The sequence below is a fragment of the Trachurus japonicus genome, chromosome 18, assembly GCF_045865225.1.
Source record: "Trachurus japonicus isolate A0001 chromosome 18, Traja_1.0".
In the NCBI taxonomy this organism is placed as follows: domain Eukaryota; kingdom Metazoa; phylum Chordata; class Actinopteri; order Carangiformes; family Carangidae; genus Trachurus; species Trachurus japonicus.
Genome location: NC_140924.1, coordinates 27,932,884 through 27,953,525, shown reverse-complemented (window position 1 = coordinate 27,953,525; position 20,642 = coordinate 27,932,884). Strand labels below are relative to the sequence as shown.

General features: G+C 40.0%; 3 long non-coding RNA genes across 3 annotated transcripts; all 3 read right to left on the bottom strand.

Moving 5' to 3' along the window:
- Positions 1–4,211: 4,211 nt before the first annotated feature.
- LOC146969522 (uncharacterized) lies at positions 4,212–4,751 on the bottom strand. Its single transcript, XR_015034181.1, has 3 exons — positions 4,713–4,751; positions 4,420–4,473; positions 4,212–4,288 (listed from the first exon to the last, which is right to left on the bottom strand). It is a non-coding gene; the product is annotated as an uncharacterized LOC146969522 (long non-coding RNA).
- Positions 4,752–6,547: 1,796 nt separating this feature from the next.
- On the bottom strand, positions 6,548–7,597 carry LOC146969521 (uncharacterized). The gene is made up of 4 exons (XR_015034178.1): positions 7,573–7,597; positions 7,324–7,442; positions 7,100–7,153; positions 6,548–6,981 (listed from the first exon to the last, which is right to left on the bottom strand). It is a non-coding gene; the product is annotated as an uncharacterized LOC146969521 (long non-coding RNA).
- Positions 7,598–10,640: 3,043 nt separating this feature from the next.
- On the bottom strand, positions 10,641–18,670 carry LOC146969520 (uncharacterized). Its single transcript, XR_015034182.1, has 3 exons — positions 18,584–18,670; positions 11,137–11,190; positions 10,641–10,985 (listed from the first exon to the last, which is right to left on the bottom strand). It is a non-coding gene; the product is annotated as an uncharacterized LOC146969520 (long non-coding RNA).
- Positions 18,671–20,642: the final 1,972 nt, after the last annotated feature.

Genomic DNA, 20,642 nt, shown 5'->3' with positions numbered 1-20,642 from the left:
ATCGACCGGTAAATCGAGAGCTTTGCCTTTCGGCTCAGCTCCTTCTTCACCACGACGGACCGATACAATGACCGCATTACTGCGGCCGCCGCACCGATCCGCCTGTCAATCTCGCACTCCATTCTCCCCTCACTCGTGAACAAGACCCCAAGATACTTAAACTCCTCCACCTGAGGCAGGAACTCTCCCCGACCTGGAGGGTGCAAGCCACCTTTTTCCGGTCGAGAACCATGGCCTCGGACTTAGAGGTGCTGATTCTCATCCCAGCTGCTTCACACTCGGCTGCAAACGGCCGTTCCACGGCCAGGACGAAAACCGCATTGTTCCTCCTGAATCCGAGGTTCGACTATTGGCCGAATTCTCCTCTCCAGCACCCTGGAATAGACTTTCCCGGGAGGCTGAGGAGTGTGATCCCCCGGTAGTTGGAACACACCCTCCGGTCCCCCTTTTTGAAGAGAGGGACCACCACCCCGGTCTGCCAGTCCAGAGGCACTGTCCCCGACTGCCACGCGATGCTGCAGAGGCGTGTCAGCCACGACAGCCCCGCAACATCCAGAGACTTGAGGTACTCAGGGCGGATTTCATCCACCCCCAGTGCCTTGCCACTGAGGAGCTTCCAGGCTACCTCAGTGACTTCAGCTTGGGTGATGAATGAATCAACCTCTGAGTCCTCAGCCTCTGCTTCCTCTACGGAAGGCGTGTCAGTGGGATTGAGGAGATCCTCGAAGTATTCCTTCCACCACCCGACGATATCCCCAGTCGAGGTCAACAGCTCCCCTCCTCCACTGTAAACAGTGTTGGCGGAGCACTGCTTCCCCCTCCTGAGGCGCCGGATGGTTTGCCAGAATTTCCTGGAGGCTGACCGGTAGTCCTCCTCCATGGCCTCCCCGAACTTTTCCCAGACCCGAGTTTTTGCTTCCGTGACCGCCCGGGCTGCCGTCCGCTTGGCCTGCCAGTACCCGTCAGCTGCCTCGGGGGTCCCCTGAGCTAGCCAGGCTCGGTAGGACTCCTTCTTCAGCTTGACGGCATCCCTTACTTCCGGTGTCCACCACCGGGTTCGGGGATTGCCACCGCGACAAGCACCGGAGACCTCGCGGCCACAGCTCCGGATGGCCGCGTCAACAATGGAAGTGGATAACATGGTCCATTCGGACTCAATGTCTCCGGCCTCCCTCGGAATCCGGTCAAAGCTCTCCCGGAGGTGGGAGTTGAAGACCTCCCTGACAGGGGATTCTGCGAGACACTCCCAGCAGACCCTCACAATACGCTTGGGTCTTCCAGGTCTGACCAGCTTCCTCCCCTGCCAGCGGATCCAACTCACCACCAGGTGGTGATCAGTTGACAAGACATACGGCTGGAGGTCAGATGACACGACTACAAAGTCGATCATTGACCTCCGTCCTAGGTTGTCCTGGTGCCACGTGCACTGATGGACACCCTTATGCTCGAACATGGTGTTCGTTATGGACAGACTGTGGCTAGCACAGAAGTCCAATAACAAAACTCCACTCGGGTTCAGATCGGGGAGGCCGTTCCTCCCAATCACACCTCTCCAGGTAACACTGTCGCTGCCCACGTGAGCGTCCCCCAACAGAACGATGGAGTCCCCAGTTGGGGCACTTTCCAGCACCCCTCCCAGGGCCTCCAGGAAGGCCGGGTACTCTGCACTGCCGTTCGGCCCGTAGGCCGAAACGACAGTGAGAGACCTATCCCCGACCCGAAGGCGCAGGGAAGCGACCCTCTCGTTAAGAGGGGAGAACTCCAACACATGGCGGCTGAGCTGGGGAGCTATGAGCATGGGCAACTCCAGAGTGGAAGAGAGTCCAATCTCTCTCAAGGAGTTGGGTTCCAGAGCCCAGGCTGTGCGTGGAGGTGAGCCCGACTATCTCTAACCGATACCTCTCAGCCTCCCACACGAGCTCAGGCTCTTTCCCCCCCAGCGAGGTGACATTCCATGTCCCTAAAGCCAGAGTCGTTGTCCGGGGATTGGGTTGCCGGGGCCCCCACCCACGGCTGCCACCCAAATCACACGGCACCGGCCCCTTCTGAACCCTCCCGCGGGTGGTGAGCCTACGGAAAGGCGGGCCCACGTCGCTCGTTCGGGCTGCGCCCAGCCGGGTCCCGTGGGCCAAGACCCGGCCACCAGACGCTCGCCTGCGAGCCCTGACCCCAGGCCTGGCTCCAGGGTGGGAATTGCATACATGTATTATGAATTCATGTACTGACTCACTCACCCACTAAAGTGGAGTTGCCCAATACTTTCTCTGTAAAAATGAAACTTAAAAAATCTATCAAGATGAAGAAATATAACATATGTTTTATGAAACCACACACACACACACACACACACACACACACTGTAAGTGAATGATGACTCCCACTGTGGGTGTACAGGTGCAGCTCAACAGTCTGTCAGCAAGTACATATTACAAAAAGAATTGAAGTTTGTTTTAAGTTGTGAAGATGTTTTAATTTTCTCATATGTGGCAACATACAAGACAGAAATGAACACAGTTCCCGAAATCTCAAGCAAATACATGAGCTTACAAAGAAATGAGCCTCTGTGTGTCTCTGTATTGTAGGTATTGTTTCATTATATTGTCAATATGTTTGATATGATTATCTGTAGCTTTCAGTCTGGCTGCGCTGCAACACACATAGTACATCATTTTGTTTTGATTGTGTTTTCAACTGTTTTGAACAAAGTGTGTTGGCATTTGAAAAATGTGTTAAATAAGTTTAGTGTTTTGCAGGTGATGGACTAACTGAGAAGAGAGTTCATGAAGTTTGGTAACTTGAATATTAGAATTTGAACTACAGTTTCTGCTAATGCGAGAAAACAGAATATAAGCTACTTGTCCATCTTAATATGAACCAACCAGAAATAACAGAAATTAAACATGTTTATTTGGTTTATTTTGGAGATTCTTAGTGTAATGGTTTAATGATCTTTAAGGCCAAACATTAAAATGAAGCTTCACAATACAGACTCAAATGAACATGGAGGTCACAGTTCAAATGCAACCCTCATACATCTGACTGTTTTTAATTTTTCTCAACTTCTCTTCATTCTCCTGTAGACTTTGGTTTTCTCAACAAAGCGCTTCATGCTCTTCATGTATGCAACCATAGGCAGAAAGTCGGGAAGTAACCCTTTAATTGCTGCCTCTGCTATTGCCATCTTTTCATAAATTGAGCTCTTGAACTGGATATGCAACCGCTCATTTACCAGTTTCTTCTTGTCTGGTGAACTTACCTTAGTTTGTTCTGCCAGACCAACAGATTCCCCCAGACAATGAGGAGTGTTAAGTGGATGTGTTTGTGTATTTCACTACACTGACTGTAAACCACAAACATTTCACTCATGTCAGCACTGTCACTGACAGACACAGCCCAGATATTTTACATAACTTGAAATGAGACAATGTTGACAACTCACATGAAATGAAATGAACATGCAACCATCAGTCTTACTTTTTCCAAATTTTGTCCAATAGAGTCTCTACTGCAACTTTTTGATCATTTCCATTATAGGAGGTTTTATTTGATAAATTTATCAGAAATACATGGATTTAATCATTTCTTACTGTAACAGTTCAGGGATCTACTCTCAATATTTCATAGTATATAATAACAATGAAGAAATACATATGTAGCAGCCTACCTTGAATATTAGAATTTGAATGACAGTTTCTGCTAATGCGATAAAAGTGTGAAAATAAACCAACAGAAAAGTAACAGCAACAGAATATAAACTACCTGTCCATATGAACCAACCAGAAATAACAGAAGTTAAAAGTGTTTGTTTTGGTTTATTTTGGAGATTCTTCATCTGGTAGTGTAATGGTTACACATCCCATGTTGTACAAGTATTCATAAGAATTTCCCGTTCTATTAAGTCTCTAACATCCTGATTTGTGTCAAACATTTTCAACAAAGTCAAGAGTTTAAGTCCAGTTCAATGAAGCTTTTCAATGAAGCTGCACAACACAATCACCAGCCGACCTCAAAGTTACAGTTCAGCCTGATTCTCCTCAATGAATTTAATTAGGTTTCCCATTTCTCTCACTTTCTTTTCTCGGTTCTCTATTTGTTCACCGAGGTCCTCGTATTTCTTGTTCATGTAGTCATAGAATTCCTCCAGGTAGCGCTTGTTGTTTTCAAAGTATGTGTCCAGTGGTTGAAAGTCAGGAAATCTCTTCTTCATTTCTTCCTGCCTTAATGCCATCTTTTGGTTCGAGCCCTTTCTGAGCTCTTTAACTTCTTCCATCCCTGCCATGTAGTCTGCCTATAGGGAAAATAAAACACAAACTCTGTACACAAACCTCTTTCATCCACAGTACCTCATCATTCACGTTACTCCAGTTTCATACAGTATGAACACATCCCGAAAACATTTAAACTGGCTGTGTGACTCACTTTTGCTTGGTCCATTAAAGTTTGTAGCTCTTCATACTCTTCTTTGATCTTTTCCTGCAGATCCACAGTGAGAGTCAACATCCAGTTACAGTTGTACACATGTGGGTTTTAATACAGAGCATATTGTAACAACTGCAGATGAAAACATCAAAGGTATCCAGGTGCTTGTAATCTCTCAGAAAACTTGCCGATGGATGAGAATAAAATATTAATATGTCAATAGTAAATATTCTTGTTCTGACTCACGGTGGCTGTTGAATTATAGCAGAGAAAAAGAGAAAAGATTAATTTACCAGTTTGTTCTTGTCCATCAGTGAATTTGTGAAGCAGACCAGACTCAGTAGAGTGAATATGAGGAACAGGCCTTTAGTTGTTCTGCTGCTGGAAGCTGCCACCGCCATCGCTGTTGTCATTCAAACAGTCTCTAAACTTTAGAGAAAAAATTTCTATCTGTGTCTTATCTGCTCTCATCTGTACAGATGAAGAACTGGTAATGATGACGTACTCCTTTATATACTCCCAGTGTCACAAACCAAAAGAATGTGTTTATCTGCAGATCAGGTTATTCATTTATGCGATGATTCCTCATTACTTTCTTTTTCACTGAAACTGTGTAAACATCCTTCCAAACTCTTTCTTGAGTGTTGCAAAGAATATGTTTATCTATAGAACAGGTCATTTTTTTTGTGTTCCCCTGATGATGCCTTGTTACTTACTATCTCACAGTAACAGTGTAAACATCTTTCCAAACTCTTCCTGTATCCTGCTTCTGAGTTCTGACACTAAAATACAGCTATTAGCCTACAATATACTCACAACGACACACAAAACCTGTGAACCTGTAGTATGAATACAATGATTGAAAATATTTGTGTTGTGATTCACAGTGGCTGTACTTAAACATGATTGGTTTTACTTTTTACTTTTTACAGAGAACCATTTGATGCAACATTTTCATTGTGTTTTCATGACACAATATTAGTTCGATGAACAATAGACCTCTGTCCCTCTCTTACTGTATTTACCAACATGAAGACAAGTGAGCAACAGAGTAGCTGAAGCAGAGCCGGCCCCTGGCATAAACCCTCTATGCGGTTGTTTAGGGCCACAGCCGTTAGGTGGGGGGCCACATGATCAGAAAGGTACCGGGGTTCATCAAGTCATTTAAACATCGGTCTGCACGCACGCTATGAGCTTTATATGTAATTTGAAGTCAATATTCAGCTTCTTTTATCTCACATTTGAGACATTTGGTGAAAATAGAACGGCAGAATAACAACATTTGTGCTCAAAAAGCAATCTTACAAAATTTCATTTTAGACTTGTTTTCTACACTTATCTATTACTGTATTCATATCCTATTTCAAGCACCAAAACAGTTCATTCTCATGACTGAAGGTGTGTTTTCACAAAGGATTTGAAATTTTTCAAAAAGCAGTCCTCAAATTTCCAGCATTTGGCCTAAATTATTTCTTTATACAGTGTTCTAGGACAAACTGGCCTCAGTGTGCTTACAGCGGAGGTTCTAATATTTAGACATAAAACACTTGAGTATTGTTAAATCTGCAAGTATCTTAAAAAGATAAATTTAAGAAAATATGTTAAATTTGAGAAAATGGCCTCAAACCTCAAAGGGCATAAACATGTCTGTATTCAGTTTTAACCAGTGATTTGGTGTTTGCGCTTAAAGTGGGCCACAAACAAAAATCTTGTTTAGGGCCACCAAAATCCTAGGGCCGGCCCTGAGCTGAAGATAAGATTGAATCTAATGAACCTCCAGAGCACCAGTGGAGGAGACAGGAAGTGTTCCTGTGTTTTTCTACCTAATGTCCCTCTGAGTTGAATCTGGCAGCACAACTATGGTCTTTGTTAACCTACTCACCAACCTGGTACTGTCTCTACACAGAAAGTGTTTGATGTTAGAATTACTCATGACGAAGGTCTCACACAACAGTGGTTCTTGTACACAACATTTATCAGTTCCAGGTGCTGAATTTGAGGATTTATTAACAGATCAGACATCTGCTCCCAATGTCCCTTATGACATTATAATTATAGTGTGTGTGTCTGTGTGTGTAAACATAAGGTTATTATTTTGTCATTTCACAAAAGCAACCAAAATTCAATGACACATCAGCTGTTTTATATTTATTAAAAGTTGTAGGTATCCAAAACATTGTATGTCACTGTATATAATCATTAAATAATATTTATGATAAATTCATGATCTTTAAGGCCAAACATTAAAATAAAGCTGCACAATACAGACTCAAATGAACATGGAAGTCACAGTTCATATTGACCTTCCTCAAAGAATCTGATTAACTTTTTAATTTCTCTCAACTTCTTTTCATTCTTCTGTATTTTTACAGCAAGTTCCTCATTGTTCTGTCCAAAGTAGACTTTGGTTTTCTCAACAAAGCGCTTCATGCTCTTCATGTATGCGGCCAAAGGCGGAAGGTCAGGAAGTAACCCTTTCATTGCTGCCTCTGCTACTGCCATCTTTTCATCAATTGAACTGATGAACTCTGAATTTCTGGCCTCTGATGACTCGTATATTTCCTAATGGGGGAAAAATAATAATGATAATGTTTCATGACATTATACAACCTCAGTTTGCTACATTGCTATTTATAGGGCAATAAATAACATGTAACTAATATTTAAACTAATTACTCACCTTCATTTTGTCTAAGAGTATTTGTGCTTTGTGAAGTTTTTCCCTCAGCGTTTTCTGCAGATCCACAGTGAGAGTCATCATTCAGTCACAGTGGAGGACATGAGAGTATAACAGCAGCTAAACTACAGTTTATGATGTAACAACTGTGGATAAAACAAATAAACATCTCAACAGTTCACTCAGAAAACCTGTAAAACGTGTGGATTAGATAATCCAGATTTTACCAGTGTTTCCTTGTCCATCTTTGAACTTGTGAAGCAAACCAGACTCAGCAGAGTGAAGATGAGGATCAGGCCTTTGGTTGTTCTGACACCAGCTGCTGCTGCTGCTGCTGCTGCTGCTGCTACTGCTGCCATCACTGTTGTCAGTGCACATGAATAAGAATCTAATGGCAAGTTCTTAAACTGCAATTGAACTTTGTACATTCATGTCTGTCAAAAAAGAACACCTCAGTAAAATGTTACTCAGCTTACCTGCTGCTGGAAGGAGAGCTGCTGTATAGGTGTACAGAGAGAAACTGATCAAAGAGACACTTCACAAGAAGTTTTACCGGTATATCCTCCTGGCGTTGCCACCCACATTGTGCAACTCACCTGTGTGTGTCTATCTCTCTGCCAGTGTGTGTACCTGCAGAACGGGTTATTCGTCCTTACTTTCACTTTCACCAAATCTTTCTGTCATCTGGCGAGCAGAGAATGATTACTGGAAGGAAGAGATCTTAATACCTGTGTCCCAGTACACCACTTGACTACTGGTTGTGCCACTTTATTTAACATGAGACATTGAACAGAAAACACAAACACCCACTCAATGTCAGCAAACAACACAGGATTCATGGTTGCTACAGTGATGTAGGTAATATAATGTATTGTACAGTGTCAACGAGCCCAGAGTAGGGGAGACTGGGGATGGTTCTAACACTTTTTGTCTCAGCTCCCATAACTTGCAGAGTGTTCATGGTACTGTATCTGGCTCCCAAATGTTGACACAGAATACCCTCATTTGTTCTCTACAAATAGCAGTGCCTTAAACTTCTCAAACTATATCACAGAATTCACTATTTGATGTCAAATGCAAGGAGTGCCACTGTTACAACCTACCCCACTACCGGGGTAGGTTGTAACACAACCTGGAGTAAATTGTAACAATGAGATTAAAAAACTAAAAACTGAGACCAAACCAGAAAAAACATGCATCTATGTAAGTTTATTGTGCATGTTCCAAAACTAGAAGCATCTTTCTGTGGTATCCACAAGGCAAACCCGGAAGACGGTTTTGCCGGTTTGGTGGAATTGTACGGTTACGTTTCCATGGTTTTCAGTCGTTGTCATAGTTGCGGTAAACGCATGGATCTATTAACGCTGGCTTTTAACACGGATGTCAATTTGTGTGATATCTATTGTTAAAAGCTGGTGTGATGATCCATGCGTTTTACAGATTTTCATTGAAAAAAAAAAAAAAATCCATGCATTTACCGCGACTACTGAAACCATGGAAACGTAAACATAAAATTCCACCGGTAGAGCAAAACCGGCAAAACAGACTACGTTTTTGACGTTCGGAAAAAGGTGGATATGAACAAAAAGAACTCATCACTGACGGCTAAATGAAGAACAATGCCAGTGGTGTGGATCCTACTGTAACATTAGAAAGCTGTCCTAATAGTCCAGTCATTTTATGAGAAAAGGTTAAACAAATTGCAACAGAAGCAAACTCAACTGATTTTGTATCCTCAACATGTCCTAAGTGAGGGAAAAAAAAGCCCAGAAGAATCCCATTAGGGGAAAGTTTCGAAAAACACCCAAACATATCCCATTTATACGCATATAAAAAAAAATTTTCACGTGTATAGGGTAAAATTTTTAACCTTTAGATATCTCCATGAAAATTACTGAGTTGATTACTTACATTAAGACAAACAAAAAATGTATTACAAGTTTTTTGAAATTCTTTGTTAACATGAGCAAATTTGCATAAATGTGTATACATTTGCATAAATTCCACCGTTTTGACGGCACATGTATATATGAAGTTGCTGTGGTGGTACCGGCATGAAAATTGGAATGAGTTGACTCCATCGGTCAACCGACAAGTTGACCACTTTAAATTTCAAGATGACTGCAATTTTTCAAGACAGCCACATCCTTAGTAGAGCAGGTATGACATGAGCCAACAGTGCATAATCCAATTACGTATGGCTAATTTGCATACATACAACACCTGATCTAAACATTGAGTAGAGCAGGTGAAAATGTCTTGTTCAATCTTGTTAACATATAATATGTTAACAAGATTGAACAAGACATTTTTAACTGTAATATGATATTACAGTTATAAAAGAAATGGAACCAATTTAGGCTACCCATGAGCATTAATAGAGACGGAGCATGTCATACCTGCTCTACTAAGGATGTGGCTGTCTTGAAAAATTGCAGTCATCTTGAAATTTAAAGTGGTCAACTTGTCGGTTGACAGATGGAGTCAACTCATTCCAATTTTCATGCCGGTACCACCACAACAACTTCATATATACATGTGCCGTCAAAACGGTGGAATTTATGCAAATTTATACACATTTATGCAAATTTGCTCATGTTAACAAAGAATTTCAAAAAACTTGTAATACATTTTTTGTTTGTCTTAATGTAAGTAATCAACTCAGTAATTTTCATGGAGATATCTAAAGGTTAAAAATTTTACCCTATACACGTGAAATTTTTTTTTTTATATGCATATAAATGAGATATGTTTGGGTGTTTTTCCAAACTTTCCCCCAATTGGGATTCTTCGGGGCTTTTTTTCCCTCACTCAGGACATGTTGAGGATACAAAATCAGTTGAGTTTGCTTCTGTTGCAATTTGTTTAACGTTGACCCCTTTTTTGGCCTAAAATTAGTGGACTATAAAGAACATATCTGATAATACAGATGAATGGTGAACATGTATGAATGTAAACCTTCAGCAGGAAGTCAGAAGCAGAGTGAGTGGGTACATATGATATTGATCACATAACTCTAATGTTATCCCTTATTGGTGAAAGTGATGCTGTCACAACCATCCCTTTGTTACAACCATCCCCAGTCTCCTCTAACAGCTGAAGGCTTAAAGGAGAATTCCGATCATTTCTGACCCCTAAATCGTTGTCAATTTTAGTCACATTTTTTGCTCCCCCCAGCACTGGGTGACCATCAGGACAACGATTTAGGGGTCAAAAATGACCGGAATTCTCCTTTAAAGGAGTCCAGAGCAGTTTAGTAATAGATAGTGAATGTGTTTGACAAACACCAGCTACATTGACTGACAGACTGGAAACAAATTTTTTAATTAGATTTATTTATTTATTTGATGTACATTATTATCATCTGTAGCCATTTCAGCTGATGTGTAGAAGTGCATTACTGTAAGAATGTCAATGTAATTTACATATTTCTGAAATGAGAAAGAAAATAGCAAATATGAGTTCATGAAAGAAAAACTACCAATCACAGCCGTCAAACAAGTTGAGTGTTGTTCTTGGTCAGAATGTGAAGCTTTTAAGGCCATATTATGGGTATCTTAAACTGAAGGTAGGAAACAGATAAAGCAGATAAAATACCACAAATAAACAGTTACAGTTCGTCGTTACTCTTAAGGCTTGTTAGCAGCTTCTGCAGGGATTTGAGGTTCTGTTTGTAGTCCTCCATTTCTGTAGTTTTTTTCTCATTATCCTTCTTTATGTAAGGCCTCAATGCCTCCACAAATGTCTTTGTGTCCTCCAAAAATTCCCCCAGTGCTGGAAAGTCAGTAAGTACTGGTAATGACTTGAATAGTTTAATTGACATGTCCATTAGGGGTGCAACATCACCCAGGAGCTCTGATGTGAAGACAGCATCTTGCTTGTTCTCTTCCTGTAAGAGAAAATGAAAGCACAAATTACATTTACTCTGCTGTTACATTCTGTTATGAAAGACGTCTGAATGACTAGTGTATATCATCACTAAGGATACTAGTGGGTTTTCCTTCATTCAGGATTGACCTTCCACATAATGACTGACTCACCTGCTTTCTCTCTGTTATTTGCAGTAGTTTCTGAAGGTCTTGTCTCAGCCCCTCCTTGAAAAAAACAAACATTTGTATTCGGGGCAGATGGAAATTACATTTTACTAAAATGTGTAATTGTTTCATTATTATTCAAATATGAATGCTGACTTTAACATTACCATAAACAAAGTTTAAAAAATGATCAATTCACCAGTTTGTTCTTGTCCGTCTTTGAATGTGTGAAGCAAACCAGACTCAGCAGAGTGAAGATGAGGAACAGGCCTTTGGTTGTTCTGCTGCTGGAAGAAGCTGCTGCTGCTGCTGCCATCACTGCTCTGACCAAAATGAATCAATAAAGAATTGAATTGAAAATAAAATAGAACAACTACAAATCAACTTTGTGTCTTAACTTATAAATTGTTATAAAAGTGCATAATATGCAACAGTGTATAGTAGTTTCTGATTTTACCTGTGGTGTGAACTGAAGGAGAGCTGCTGTACGGGTGATGAATGACAGTGTGATAAGATGATCAAGTGCAAACAGCTTTATATGCTGCTGCTGCTGTCACCTCCCCATTGCACAACTCACCTGTGGGCGTGGATTCGTGACATGTGTTTTCCTGGTATGTGAATATGTTTACATGCAGGCTGGCTCTTACTTTGTCTCCAATTTCTTTCTTCGCAGAAATAGTACTGGGCATTTTCACTTTGCAGGAAATTAAATGTACGTCCATGATACAGTATGTCATAGGCCATATACTGTACAGTAGGTGCAAGATGTGAAACTAATATGAATAGGGGTTTTATAGAAAATTATGCAAATTATGTAATCATTGCATTGCAACTTGCATTTTACCAGTGTATTTTGTCTTTTCCACTACGGTGGCTGAGAGCTGGGATTATGCCTAGATCAATAAACTTAATTAACTCAAAAGGTTTATAATCACACTTCACCAATTTAAAAAACAAGACAGAAAAATGACACTATAGACACCCAAGAAAATGGTACACAATAGAACTCACTGACACAAAGCACCAAAAGCTTAGAAACTTCCTTTTTGCTGATCATTTTCTCAATTGACTGTGTATCCAAATTGTCCAATAAGTCCAAGTCATGGGTTCAAGTCCTCACTGTTTATCCTGGTTTAATTATCCAGATCATGTTTTTATGTAAGAACCCTTTGGATAAAATGTATCTTCTCCCCTCCAAGTGCTTTAGTGTGGTGTGTTTGTCTTTGTCTTTGTACGTTTAGGTGCTTTTAATAGTGGCTTACTCACAGATCTGGTATTGTCTCTACAGAGAAATGTATCAGAATTGTCTTTAAAGCGCAAGGAAGACATCAGACAACTGTGGTTCTCATATATTAAGTTTATTTTGGTTGTCAACATGCACAAAATTTTATTTGCAATCATAACATGTTATTACTTGTCAATAGCAGTCAATAGTACATCTTACATGTAAAAGCATATATACAGTCATTAAAATATCAGATGAAGTTTATAATCTATAGTTTGTAAGGTGTAAGAATAAACCAGCAGGAGAAACAGTAATAGTTCAGCTCAGTAACTGAACCTGCACATTTAAGGTACTAATTAACCTCAAGGTTAAAGTTCAGCTTTATTCTCCTCAAGGAATTTGATCAATTTATTTATGATTCTCAATTCTTCTTCACTGTCCTCTATTTTTGTGTCCAGGTCTTCAAATTTCTTGTTGAAGAAGTACATAACTTTCTGTATCAAACCCTTGATGTGTATCAGATCTATGTCCATTGGGATAAGATTAATAGGTGATGCCATGATTCGTTCAATGGATTTCATAGAGTCACTCATGCTCTTTGAAATGATCGACAGTGTTGACTCGTCAATTGCCTAATGGGGAAAAATAAAATAGCATCATGATGTGGCTCAACCTCAGTTTGCTGTTTGTTGGATTGTGACTGTTTAACTCACCTTCAGTGTGTCTGCTTCTAATTTTATTTTCTGGCGCATTTCCTTCAGATTTTCCTGCTGATCCACAGTGAGAATCAACATTCAGTTAGAGGGACATGTACACATGATAGCAGCATTGATATAGATTAAACAAACATGAAAATGTTGACAGCATATGTGCTTGAAATGATTTAGAAAGTTTGTAATGTATGTGAATAAAACAATTTAGGACAAATGAAAGATTCTATAAAAAAGAAAGAAAAAAAAAGTAACTTACCAGTTTCTCCTTGTCTAACAGTGAAGTTGAGAAGCAAACCAGACTCAGCAGAGTGAGGAGGAGGAACAGGCCTTTGCTGCTAGAAAAAGCTGCTGCCATCACTGTTGTCATTCAGAGTGTAAAGGACAGATGAAGAATATCAGAGCATGTTCTTCAGCTGCAATTGAACCTTTTAAATTCATGTCTGCTAAAAATAAAAACTTTATATTACCTGCTACTGGAAGGAGAGCTGCTGTACAGGAATGTGGAAACAATGGACACACACACACACACACGCACACAAGACACAGCTTTATATCCTCCTGATGTCAACGCCCCCATTATACAAGTCATCTGTGAGTGTCTATCTGCCTGTCAGTGTGTACCTGCAGAACAGGTATTTCCTGGTATTCACCTATGCTGTCGTATTACTTTCTATTTGAATAAAGGTTTGGGTGATATTAATTGTAAATGTAGAAAAAAAGAACCTACATATTGTAAAGAAAGACAGACAAGAACTGGGTTACATGTGATGAATGAAAAATGGTGATTTAGCCTCCATAAAAAAAAAACCCAAAACAATGTTCTAAGGCTGACTTTGGTATTAGACAAGGTCTGGGAAGCAAATCATTTGAAGTGTTTGTTCAAGGTTCAAGTTTTATTGCCGTTCATGCTTTTTTTTTTTTTTTAAGTATATTCTTTGGCGTTTTTGCCTTTATATGATAGCACAGTGAGATAGACAGGAAAGGGGGAGGCAGAGAGAGGGGGAATGACATGCAGGAAAGGTCAGCCTGACGCGGGATTCGAACCGGGAACGCCTGCATTGAGGACTGTAGCCTCTACATGGGGCGGCCGCCTTAACCACTGCGGCACGCACCGCCCCACTGTTCATGCTTTCATATGAAGAGAATAAAAGTCATCCTAAGTACAAGAAGCACAATAAAATGACAATAAAAAACATGTGTGCATGTTTGTGTGTGTACATGCGCATGTGTTGTCTGTACCACTTTGTGTCTCTGTTTCTTCACTTCCATTTTCATGAACTGGTCAAATTTTAGAAGAAGCCAACTCATTAGAAAGCTGTGTGAGATTGTGTTGTGTTTTCTTGTGCTGCCCACATGTGCAAAACTGAATGTCTTGTAATTGAATCCCATCACTCATTTCAAAATTTCAGGTACAATTCCCCAGTCATCTATGTCAACAATAAGAAAAAGATTACAAAAACACACTGTATGGAGGAGTGTACAACATGACACCCATCTGGATATACTGTACCTCATTAACATTTAAACTATCAAGGTAGATAACGGGCTTTAGATTTCAGGGCAAAACACTGATGGTAACAGTATAATATTCACACAGTGTGTGGGGCTTCTATGATGCAAGACACAAAACAAGCCTCCAGGAAACAAACTGTGCAAAAATATGCACTGCACTGAATTGTGCAAGATGAATGTGTAAGGCAGATGGGGACAGTGGTAAGATGAAGAACTTGATAAATGGACACTGATCCTCCTCAAGGCCTGGTTAGCAGCCAGGAAACTGTTCCAGGGCTTCAGAGTCATTTATGAAAACGGTTCTGTGCATGTTACCTGGTGAGTTTGTAATGGTTTCATTGGAACAAGGTGAGTTCTGTAAATGTGTCTATCTTCAGAGTTTTACTTTGATCTTGAATCACGTCTACGTCAACAAATTAACTAATATTTTTAGAGGGAATTGTATTCATGACTATGGCCACCAGGGGTCACTATTTGATCATATTTAATGTAAAAACCAGCAGCAGTTCAGAACATGCTTTGACTTGGGTATACTGCCATTTTCAGCAATGCAAAAGTTGATGACTTGTAAATGCAACATGACTTAAAATTAAGACTGTTACTATGGCCATGTTTGCACAGATAAAGACTTACTTGTAATCTCTCAGAAAACTTGTCGACGGATGAGAATAAAATATTAATATGTCAACAGTAAATATTCTTGTCCTGACTCACGATGGCTGTTGAATTATAGCAGAGAAGATTCATTTACCAGTTTGTTCTTGTCCATCAGTGAATTTGTGAAGCAGACCAGACTCAGCAGAGTGAAGATGAGGAACAGGCCTTTAGTTGTTCTGCTGCTGGAAGCTGCCACCGCCATCGCTGTTGTCATTCAAACAGTCTCTAAACTTTAGAGAAAAATAGAGCACTTTATAGCCTAAATGGAGATTTTAGTATGTGACTTTCTGTGTCTTATCTGCTCTCATCTGTACAGATGAAGAACTGGTAATGATGACGCACGCCTTTATATACTCCCAGTGTCACCACCCCATCGTATATCTCAGAATATGAAAAGAATGTGTTTATCTGCAGATCAGGTTATTCATTTATGCAATGATTCCTCATTACTTTCTTTTTCACTGAAACTGTGTAAACATCTTTCCAAACTCTTCTCGTATCTGTTCCTCAGTTCTGACACTAATATACAACCATTACAATATGCTCACAACGATACACAAAACCTGCACACAATGATTAAGAAAATATTGTTGTTCTGACTCACTTTTCTGACTTGTTTTTTTGTTTTGTTTTTTGTTTTTTTTAACTTTTTCCAGATATACAGTAATCATTTATATAAATACTGTCTCTGATGCAGCATTGTCACTGTTTTTTTTTGGACACAACATATTCCAGTTATTAGTTCAATGAGCTGTAACACAACCCATGTTGTCCGACTTGTGTCCCTCTCTTACTGTATTTACCAACATAGAGACAAGTGAGCAACAGAGTAGCTGAACCCAGGCCTCGTCTGCAGCTCAGTGTGACACTGACTCCACTCTGACGGCTCTGCAGTCGTCATACAGGTATTATCAGTCTACATCTGTATGAACACATGAGCCTGATATGAGCTCTTTGTTGGAATGAACCAGTGGAGGGGACAGGAAGTGTTCCTGACTGTGTTTTTCATCCTAATGTCCCTCTGAGCTAGCCTCGCGTCAGACAAGTGAAGAGCCTGGTGTCTATTAACTCCAAATTGTGTCTGCATTCTGGTTCCCGTCTGTAGCGGATACCGAAATCACCAAATTCACCCAAATAAAAGTGTTCATCACCAATATAAAACTTAAAAATAGACATTAACTGGTAATACAATAAAAGCAAATTGTTAACTTAACTCCAATTTCATGTGAACCACTACACTACATTATGTAATTCAGTTAAAAATTATTATTAAATATTATATTTTCATACACCACAATTATTTTGTAATTTCACATAATAAATAATAAAATCCAATGACAACACATCAGCTCTTGTATGTATTACGTAAAAGTTGTAGATACATTCAAAACATTGTATGTCTCTGTGTTTAATAATTAAAGAACAATTATTATTCAAATTCATGATCTTTAAAGCCACATTAAATGAAGCTTCACAATACAGACTCAAATGAACATGGAGGTCACAGTTCAAATGCAACCCTCATACAATCTGACTATGTTTTTAATTTTTCTCAATTTCTCTTCATTCTTCTGTATGTTTACAGCGAGTTCCTCATTGTTCTCTGCAAAGTAGTCTTTGGTTTTCTCAACAAAGCGCTTCATGCTCTTCATGTATGCAACCACAGGCGGAAAGTCAGGAAGTAACCCTTTCACTGCTGCCTCTGCTACTGCCATCTTTTCTTCAATTGAGCTCTTGAACTCAACAGTCCACTCAGAAAGCCTTTAAAGCTGTGTCAATTAGATAATCCAGATTTTACCAGTGTTTCCTTGTCCGTCTTTGAAGTTGTGAAGCAAACCAGACTCAGCAGAGTGAAGATGAGGATCAGGCCTTTGGTTGTTCTGACACCAGCCTGGAAAAACCAGCTGCCGCCTCCATCGCTGTTGTCAGTCAAACAATCTCTGAACTTGAGAGGAAAGCTTAGCACTTTAAGTATAAATGAGCTTCTTGAAGCTCCTCTTCCCGGTTCGTCAAATTTGGACGAACTGGGAAGAGGAGCTTCAAGAAGCCTCCACTACAAAACAAGCTTGAAAAATAGACCTATTTAATTTTTTTCGGGACAATTTCGCAATTCGGGGCTTCAATACAAGACGGACATTACATACGAGCAGCATGGAGGTATTTGGATGTTTTTTGGTGTGTCTTTTTGTTACGAAGACAGTTGGTATCCATTTGCAACCGTTATATGGACATGCACTGCTACGCCGAGACCCTCTGTAACTCAGAGAAGCCACGGAGGACTCTGAAACTTCTCCCAGCCCTTAGTCCACATGAGGGTGAGTTGATCATGAGTGAAATTTCAATTTTGGGTGAACCATCCCTTTAAACATGATTGGTTTTGCAAAAAAAGAAAGGAGTTCCACCGCACACGCTCTTCTTCTTCTTTTTTTGGACTTAATTCCTGACACCACCGGCACCATTGTGAGGTTCCTATCTGTGTGCGTGTGTGTGTGTGTGTGTGTGTGTGTGTGTGTGTGTGTGTGTGTGTGTGTGTGTGTGTGTGTGTGTGTGTCACAAAAGCAATCATAGATCAAATCCAATGACACATCAGCTGTTTTATGTATATTTATTAAAAGTTGTAGGTATATCCAAAACATTGTATGTCTCTGTGTATAATCATTAAATAACAATTATGATAAATTAAGGCCAAACATTAAAATAAAGCTGCACAATACAGACTCAAATGAACATGGAGGTCACAGTTCATATTGACCTTCCTCAAAGAATCTGATTAACTTTTTAATTTCTCTCAACTTCTTTTCACTCTCCTGTATTTGTACAGCGAGTTTCTCGTTGCTCTTGCTAAAGTAGACTTTGGTTTTCTCAACGAAGCGCTTCACTTTCTTCATGTATGCGGCCAAAGGCGGAAGGTCAGGAAGTAACCCTTTAATTGCCGCCTCTGCTACTGCCATCTGTACGTCAATTAAGCTCTTGAACTCTGAATTTCTGGCCCTGGATGACTCGTATATTTCCTAATGGGGGAAAAAAAATAATGCTTCATGACGTTATACAACCTCAGTTTGCTACATTGCTATTTATAGGGCAATAAATAACATGTCACTAACATTTAAACTAATTACTCACCTTCAGTTTGTCGAAGTGTTTTTGTGCTTTGTGAAGTTTTTCCCTCAGCGTTTTCTGCAGATCCACAGTGAGAGTCATCATTCAGTCACAGTGGAGGACATGTGAGTATAACAGCAGCTAAACTACAGTTTATGATGTAACAACTGTAGATAAAACAAACATATCAACAGTTCACTCAGAAAACCTGTAAAACTATGTCAATTACAGATAATCCAGATTTTACCAGTGTTTCCTTGTCCATCTTTGAACTTGTGAAGCAAACCAGACTCAGCAGAGTGAAGATGAGGATCAGGCCTTTGGTTGTTCTGACACCAGCTGCTGCTGCTGCTGCTGCCATCACTGTTGTCAGTGCACATGAGTAAGAATCTAATGGCAAGTTCTTAAACTGAAATTTAACTTTGTACATTCATGTCTGTCAAAAAAGAACACCTCAGTAAAATATTACTCAGCTTACCTGCTGCTGGAAGGAGAGCTGCTGTATAGGTGTACAGAGAGAAACTGATAAAAAACACACTTCACAAGAAGTTTTATATCCTCCTGGCGTTGCCGCCCCCATTGCACAATTCAAATTTATGTGTCTATCTCTCTGCCAGTGTGTGTACCTGCCAGTGTGTGTACCTGCAGAACGGGTTATTCGTCCTTACTTTCACTTTCACCAAATCTTTCCATCATCTGGCGAGCATGCAGAGAATGATTACTGGAAGGAAGAGATCTTAACCTGTGTCCCAGTACACCAGTCCACTACTGGTTGTGCCACTTTATTTAACATGAGACATTGAACAGAAAACACAAACACCCACTCAATGTCAGCAAACAACACAGGATTCATGGTTGCTACAGTGATGTAGGTAATATAATGTATTGTACAGTGTCAACGAGCCCAGAGTAGGGGAGACTGGGGATGGTTCTAACACTTTTTGTCTCAGCTCCCATAACTTGCAGAGTGTTCATGGTACTGTATCTGGCTCCCAAATGTTGACACAGAATGTCACAGAATACCCTCATTTGTTCTCTACAAATAGCAGTGCCTTAAACTTCTCAAACTATATCACAGAATTCACTATTTGATGTCAAATGCAAGGAGTGCCACTGTTACAACCTACCCCACTACCGGGGTAGGTTGTAAAACAACCTGGAGTAAATTGTAACAGTGAGATTAAAAAACTAAAAACTGAGACCAAACCAGAAAAACACATGCATCTATGTAAGTTTATTGTGCATGTTCCAAAACTAGAAGCATCTTTCTGTGGTATATGAACAAAAAGAACTCATCACTGACAGCTAAATGAAGAACAATGTCAGTGGTGTGGATCCTAACATTAGTAAGCTAAAGAACATATCTGATAATACAGATGAATGGTATGAATGTAAACCTTCAGCAGGAAGTCAGAAGCAGTTCATAGTCCATGTATAATTCCAGGAAAGATGATGACACTTAATAAAACAACAAAGATAAAAGGTGTTACAACCATCCCCACCCCTGTCAGTAACTGTTTCACTAGCTGTACCAGCATGGTGGTTTGAAATAAACATTGATGAAATGACTCATATTTCACCTAAGAACCCGCTCTTTCATCGTATACCAATTACTTAATTCAAACTTCTACGGCAGGGGTCTTCAACGTTTTTCAGGCTAAGGACCCCCAAACTACTGGAGAGATGGAGCAGGGACCCCTGCTAAATACATTCATACATGTTTTTATTAAACTGGGCCTCGTATCCCCTTAATTCAGTACCAATCTATTCAAATAATACACTGGTATAGTCATATATTCATGTATTAAATTATTTTAAAGGTACAGTGAGTAAGGTGGCCATTCATTCAGTCATTTATTAACACACTTTGTTATGTCAACAATGTCTGTTAATTGCATGATAATCATGCATACAAGCTATTTAAATTGACATTTTTATTTTAAGCATAAATGTGGAAATACAAAATAGTATAATCAACCAAAAAGTTCATGAACCCCTTGCAGTACCTCTGCGGACCCCCTAGGGGGTCACGGGCCCCCTGTTGAAGACCTCTGTTCTACGGTATTGATACTAGTCAAAATTAAGGCTTGGTACAAAATATTAATTTCTGACCTAAAAAAATGTTTTTGGGCTGCAAAACTTACACACTTATTGACACAGCCATGCAAATTCACATGCAATGTCAGGGAGTGAGTGGGTACACATGATACTGATCACATAACTCTAATGTTATCCCTTATTGGTGAAAGTGATGCTGTCACAACCATCCCCTGTTACAACCATCCCCAGTCTCCTCTAACAGCTGA